Source organism: Octopus bimaculoides, chromosome 11 (assembly GCF_001194135.2).
Source record: "Octopus bimaculoides isolate UCB-OBI-ISO-001 chromosome 11, ASM119413v2, whole genome shotgun sequence".
NCBI lineage: Eukaryota > Metazoa > Mollusca > Cephalopoda > Octopoda > Octopodidae > Octopus > Octopus bimaculoides.
This window is the reverse complement of record NC_068991.1, coordinates 77486884-77494383: the sequence shown is the minus strand read 5'-3', so window position 1 is coordinate 77494383 and position 7500 is coordinate 77486884. Positions and strand designations below refer to the sequence as shown.

The following is a 7500-nucleotide window of genomic DNA, read 5'->3' as shown; positions in this document are numbered from 1 at the left end:
TGAGGTAAGTAGCTGGCTTTATTTCATTTAAATTTTCCACAAGGGCAGTACTATTGACCCCAAAAGGATGAAAGGCAAAGTCGACCTCGGCGGAATTTGAACTCTGAACGTAACGGCAGATGAAATACCGCTAAGCATTTCACCCGGTGTGCTAATGTTTCTGCCAGCTCACTGCCCTAAGTAGCTTGCTTACCAACCACATGGTCCTGGGTTCAGTCCCACTGCATGGCACCTTGGGCAAGTGTCTTCTACTGTAGCCTCAAGCTGACCAAAGCCTTGTGAGTGGATTTGGTAGACGGAAACTGAAGGAAGCCTGTCATATATATATGTTAGTGTGCCTGTGTTTGTCCCCCCTCACTGATGATGGTGTGTTTATGTCCCCGTAACTTAGTGGTTTGGCAAAAGAGACTGATAGAATAAGTACTAGGCTTACAAAGAATAAGTTCTGGGGTCGATTTGTTTGACTAAAAGCAGTGCTCCAGCATGGCCACAGTCAAATGACTGAAACAAATGAAAACAAAAAGAACTCACCTAATCCTATGTCCATCAGGGAAATTAGTTGTCAAAAATGGGAGACAGGTAGGTTGGTACGTTCCTAAGACAGGTTAATATTTAATCCAGAGAAAAATTCATCTCCCATTTGCTCAATACCATGAAGACCTGATGGATTCACCCCACCTGGACATCAGCCCTGAAAGGCCATTTCTGGCCTAAGAATTTATGACAGAGCTTCTTTATGAATAGAATACCTGAATATGAAGAAATAAAATGAGAAAATATCAAAATAACGACAACTCACCTGACTTGCAAAAGTTGTATTTGACACTTTTGCAAAGCAGAGTTATTGATATCATCAAACATTCAATTCCTGAAAAAGAGAAAAACAAAAACCCTTTTAGTATAATAATTATTTCAAATTTTGGCACAAGGCCAGCACTACAAAATAATCAACAGGTACTTATTTTATTGACTCAGACAGGATGAAAGGCAAAGTTGACATTGGCGGAATTTGAACTCAAAACATAAAGACAGCCAAAAGGCTGCTGAGCATTTTGCCCGGTGTGCTAACGATTCTGCCAACTCACTGCCAATTGAATTAAAAAATAAAAAATAAGAATAAAATATTTACAAATAAAACAGCTGAAACAATAGAGTGAAACTGAAGCTCACTGAGTCAGATTCATTTCGACATATCCTCAAAGAGAGACGCAGAAGTCATTGATGCTGCAGTGTGTGGGACGTTAGCTTACCACTCGAGTATTCATTTTTGATACAAATTTTTTTTTGCATGAGACCAAACTATGAAATTCCTCATGCTTTCTTCTATCATTGAAGCTAAGATAAATATATTTTGCTTTTAAAATAAAAAAAAGTTTATTTAGATCTAAACTTGATCGGAGGCATTACTTACTCTCCTATAACATTGTTACAAATTTTGATGAAAACTTTTTTCTACTGGATCAAATCTGAATTTTTGTTTTGCCAAAATGTAGCTAGGGACCAGTCCACTTGAAAAATGCTAACAGTTTTCCATTTGGTTAAGAACTGAATTAGCGACAAGCTCTGAAAGATGCTGCATGTGAGTAAATTGCAGCCTAAGAATATTATTCAACTACTACCGTAGTTGAATGATATACTAATCTAAATATAAGTTTTCAAACAGTTAACCTATTCACCTTTAGAAATGAAACATCTTTTAAAATATATGTTTATGCTGTTTCGGTTAATTTGATTTCTAATCATCATCAAGTGTTTTATTCTCAGATACGTAGATTGTAGCAGACTGGATTTGAACTCAAAGCTTTTAATTCTAAAGTTAAAGTAATAATGCTTTTATTCATTAGGCCATGTTAAACAACATTGCCTAAACCATGAGCCCGCATCTATTCAATTTCAAATCTAGTCTCGTATTACATACACATCCAGGAATAAGATACTTGGTGATGAAGTGAGATTAACCTTAACTATTAAGACAGCTTTTATCACTAGAGATGACATTGTCTGAAAAATTATAATCTTAGTAACTCACAGCAAAGATTTAGACACTTGATCCAAATATTCATAGACTTAGCCTCATTTTAGGTTTAAAAGGTTTACAGTATTGTATCTCATGTGTACACACTGCTGAAAGTGTGGGCATGAGTTCAAATCTTGTGAAAATCATTGAATTCTATTTCAATATAGAAGGTATAAAATTCTACTTGTATTAGCGAATAGGAACAGCAACCAGCTGTAAAAGCATTTGCTCTCACATGAACTCACCCTGATTGAAATGGTAGAGTGAAAGTGATGGAGAAAATCCTTTTAACATCGTACACACAAATAAAAAAGAATATTCGTTTCTACTCTAGGCACAAGGCCCGAAATTTTGTGGAAGGGGACCAGTCGATTAGATTGACCCCAGTACGCAACTGGTACTTAATTTATTGAACCCAAAAGGATAAAAGGCAAAGTTGACCTCGGTGGAATTTGAACTCAGAACGTAAAGACAGACGAAATACTGCTAAGCATTTTGCCCAGTGTGCTAACGATTCTGCCAGCTCGCTGCATTTACATACAAATAAAAAAATATATTATCTTCTAAACTTGTGAGAATGATGATGATGATGAGGAGGAGGAGGAGGAGGAGGAAGAAGAGGGGAGGGGAGGAAATTTGTAAAGCTGGTTATGAAATTTACCCCAACACAGGATTGGCACTTGTTTTTATTGACCCCGGTGTGAATGAATGTACAGGTACATAATTTAACTACTGCCAGATATGTAGCCCAGCATGGTGCTACCTCTACCGATTCTCTTCCACCACCACCACCACCACCTTCTTCAGTTACCACAGTGATACCAGATACACTGCAACATTACAGTGAAATATGAAATAGTAATAAATATACAACATAAAATGAATAAGGCAAAAAATATGTTGAATTATAGGTTTATAAATATATGGTGTGTGTGTGTGTGTGTTTATGTGTGTCTGTGCTTTTATATACATGTATGTATAAGACTATTCTCATTCTATCTTCATATGCATGTGCATGTGCGTGTATATATATATATGTGTGTATGCATATATAAATGTATGCGTGCATAGCCCAACCTTTGGCATTGTGTAGTGGTCCCTGCTGTGCCCCAGTTTTCCTGATAGCACAAAAAGAACAAAAAAACAAAAAGGCTCCACTCCCACCTAAGAGTTGAAGTGTTAGCAGCAGGAAGGGCATCAAGCTGTAAAAACAACATTCCAGCATGGAAAAATAGGGGTAAGTCAGTAATGTGTGTGTGTGTGCGTGAGAGAGAGAGAGAGAGAGAGAGAGAGAGAGAGAGAGAGAGAGGAGGGAGAGTGTGAGTGAGAGTGTGCAGTTAAATTATGAAAGGTACAATAAATATATGAAGGGTTCCCAAAGGAAATAATAATGATTTCTTTACATTGGCACAAGGCCAAGAATTTCAAGAAGAAGGATGGAGTAGATTGAATTGAATGTAATATATAACTGGTATTGTTTTATCAGCCCTAAAGAAGTGAAAAGCTGATCTGGCACCCACAACTCAGCAAGGGTTGAACTCATCTTAAAGAAATAATATTAATAATTAGTAATTGGAGATACAGACATATTGCGAAAAATAATAATTAACAGGAGCTATAAATATTGTCGTGGAGGCACGTGGCCTACTGGTTAGAGCAGTGAACTTATGGTTGAGGGATCGTGGGTTCGAATATCAGACCGGGCGATGTGTATGTTTATGGGCAAAACACCTAAGCTCCATGTGGCTCCAGCAGAAGGTAATGGTGAACTTCTGCTGACTCTTTTGCCACGACTTTCTCTCACACTTTCCTCCTGCATATAGCAGCTCACCTGTGATGGACCGGCGTCCTGTCCAGGTGGCAAACCTATACACCAATGAAACTGGGAAACCGGCCCTTATGAGCCAGGTATGGCTTGAGAAGGAACAAACAACAACAACACATAAATATTGTCAGGACCTTCTCACATAGCATTTGTTAAACTCAAACATTCTGTGTGCATGATTCCCAAATGTACCAAATTCTTTTTGAAGAAAGGAAACATTTGAGCTACTTCTTAAATCTGTTATAATAATAATAATAAATAATAATAATAATAAGAAGAAGAAGAAGAAGAAATGGGATCTGTCAGTTTGTTCCACACACACACACACACAAATAGTTGATTTTATTCACACTAGTGTTCTATCTTCCAGCATCATATTCAATCATTGAAGATCTCTCTCCCTTCCCCCCTCCCTTTCACACACAAAACATTTTGTTTTAAATGTAAGACTGCTAGAAACATAAATTCATGTCTGGGAAAAATATATGGAAATAATTTATATTTCTGATATGAATAGCTAGTCACTTTTTAATGTCTCTTCATCATTTTCCTCTTTATTTCTGTTTTTATTCTTTTAGCAGAACAAATCAGCCCCAGGACTTATTCTTTGTAAGCCTAGTACTTATTCTATTGGTCTGTTTGGCTGAACTGCTAAGTTGCTGGTATATAAACAGACCAACATCAATTGCCGAGCAATGGTGGTGGTACAAACACAGACACACAAACATATACATACATATATATATATATATATATATATATATACACATATATACAATGGGTTTCTTTCAGTTTCTGTCTACCAAATCCACTCACAAGGCTTTGGTCAGCCTGAGGCTACAGTAGAAGACACTTGCCCAAAGTGCCACACAGTGGGACTGAACCCAGAACCATGTGACTGGGAAGCAAGCTTCTTACCACACAGCCACACCTGCACCTGTATACTCATAATAGCTATAAATGGCACATAATTCCAGTTGTTTGACTTTCACATTTTCAACCATTCAGCAGGTAATCCAGGCCTGTTTTCCTTTGAATTATCTGTTGTTTGAATATTTGGAAATATTATATGAAAGTTATGAAGAAGATGACGCTTATCTTTGCTTTTCAAAAAAACTGTGCAAAAACAGCTGTTTAAAGCTCACATTTTTCATTTCATTTCTAGCTCTTGTGAGAATACTCCAAACAGCTGAAAACTCATAGAAATTGGTTACTATAAGAATTATCCTCATAAAATTGCAACGTTTAAGTATTTTAAGTAATATTTATAAACAATGTACGTATTTGTGTGTGTGTGTGGTGGTGGGGGTGTTCATAGATATATATGCATACAAAAACAAAAGCACATATACAGACACACACACACACACATACATACCCACTCATATATACTTATATATATATGCAGAAACACACATATATATGTGCATACATGAACACATATCATACACTTGCACATACATACATACACATGCTCACACACGTGTGTGTGTGTGTGTGTGTGTGTGTGTGTGTGTGTTTCACAGCTCTGTGATCACATGAAATATTGCTGAGCTGTGGCAATGTCTCTGAAGCCATTTCTCAACCAACAAATCATCTGGTTGCTGTGCACTTTCAAAATTAAGTGAAATGAAAACTCTCTTACTTGAAAAGCAGGTAAAGGTTAGTGGCAGGGAGAGCATCCAGCCATGAAACAATATTTCAGCAATATGTAATCATCTAACATATGGTAGTATGGAAGAACAGAATAAAAAATGAACAAGCGCATATATATGCGCACGTGTGCGTGTGTGAAACAAGAATGAGCTAAAATAAAATAACTCAGAGTGGCCAGTAGAATGGAGTGAAAACAACACAGACAAATACAGGTCTATCAAATACCATATAACATAAATTCTTGATTTATTAATATTGTCTCTGCTTCAAGAAGATGTGTCACAATTACCATACAGCAATTGAGACCAGCTCCATATGAGAAGGTGAGATAATCTCAAGGATGAAGAATTTTCTGAAGATGACATGCCAATAAGAAGAAGGATGAGAACTGTTAAGGGCACATGTTTCTACCTCAGTAGCTGTCATCAGCATGACAGCAGTCCTACCCTATCTCCAGCAACCAAGGGGCATAGATATGCACAAAAAGTGTAGAACACGTTTATGGTCAAGATTATTTGCATACATTAAATGAAAATTAACAAACATCAATGATAATGCCACCTGACTGGCTCCCATGCCGGTGGGGCATAAAACACATCATCCAAGCATGGCCAATGCCAGTACTGCCTGACTGGTCCTCGTACTGGTGGTATGTAAAAACCACCCACTACACTCTTGGAGTGGTTGGTATTAGGAAGGGCATCCAGCTGTAGAAACATTGCCAGAAGGGATTGGAGCCTGGTGCAGCCCTCTGGCTTGCCAGCCCTCAGTCAAACCATACAACCCATGCCAGCATGGAAAGCATACGTTAAACGACGATGATGATGATGAAATAACTCAGTGTGACCAGAGGCATGTATTTGGACAAGTTTTCTGGTAAACTTATAAACATCAATGCAAATTCATGAATGGTAAACAAAAAGATCTTTTGATAGTAATCTGTGGATGAAGGATTTCTAACAATGGAGAAAATATGGAAGGGATATATGTTGTGGTTTTAACAAAGAGTTGTGTTAATGATTGAGGCCAGATGTGAGGATTATAATGAATTATTTAGATAATGCATAGATTATTATTGATTCATTTCAACTCAAGTGATTCTTGTTTCTTTGTATGTGGGGTGTGAAGGTTTCTTGAAAAATCATTCCTTGTGGTTTTAAAAGCTGTCATTCTTATTTCTAAGTATTTAAGTTGGAGAGACTCAAATCAAGCCTGACAGATATTAACGATAGGTTTATATTGAGTGTATATATTGAGTGACTGATGTTTTATGAACGTACACACATATACATACACAGATACATACACATACATTACAATGCAGTAAAAATTGATGAGAAACATTATATGAGATACATAAACGCAAATATACACATACATACATGCAGGATTTAAATTTGAGCCACTACTAGATGGAGTACTCTTCTTGCTGATCCCATCACTAATAATGGAACAGTAAATTATAAATACTTACAGGGTGTTTGGGCTAAAATGGGCAGTTTGCAGAAAAGGAAAAGAAAACACAATATCCCATCGAAATATAAAAGGACAATAACCCCTCGCCATATCGCGGTCCACCTATCGTGGTTCACCAATCACGGTCCACCTATTGCGGTTCACCTATTGCAGTTCACCTATTGTGTTCACCAGTGCCACCTGGCTGGCTCCTGTGCCAGTGGCATGTAAAAGGCACCCACAACACTCTCAGAGTGGTTGGCATTAGGAAGGGCATCTAGCAGTAGAAACATTGCCAAATCCGATTGGAGCTTGGTGCAGCCTCCCGGCTTGCCAGTTCTCAGTCATATGATTTTGGGTTCAGTCCCACTGCATGGCACCTTGGGCAAGTGTGTCCTACTATAATTTTGGGTCAACCAAAGCCTTGTGAGTGGATTTGGTAGGCGGAAACTGAAAGAAGCCTCCAATAATAATAATTTATATGACTTTAGATGTTTGCCTTGCCTTAATGTTTGTTTCCTCTTTAACAATTATATATATATATATA

General features: G+C 37.5%; 1 long non-coding RNA gene across 2 annotated transcripts in view; it reads right to left on the bottom strand.

Annotated features, from left to right (window-relative positions):
* The window catches only part of LOC106867980 (uncharacterized), a 637828-nt gene that overhangs the window by 118192 nt on the left and 512136 nt on the right, over nt 1–7500 (bottom strand). For both annotated transcript variants that reach the window (XR_008265237.1, XR_008265236.1), the window contains exon 11: nt 800–868. This is a non-coding gene — a long non-coding RNA (uncharacterized LOC106867980). The remainder of the gene's footprint in view (nt 1–799; nt 869–7500) is intronic.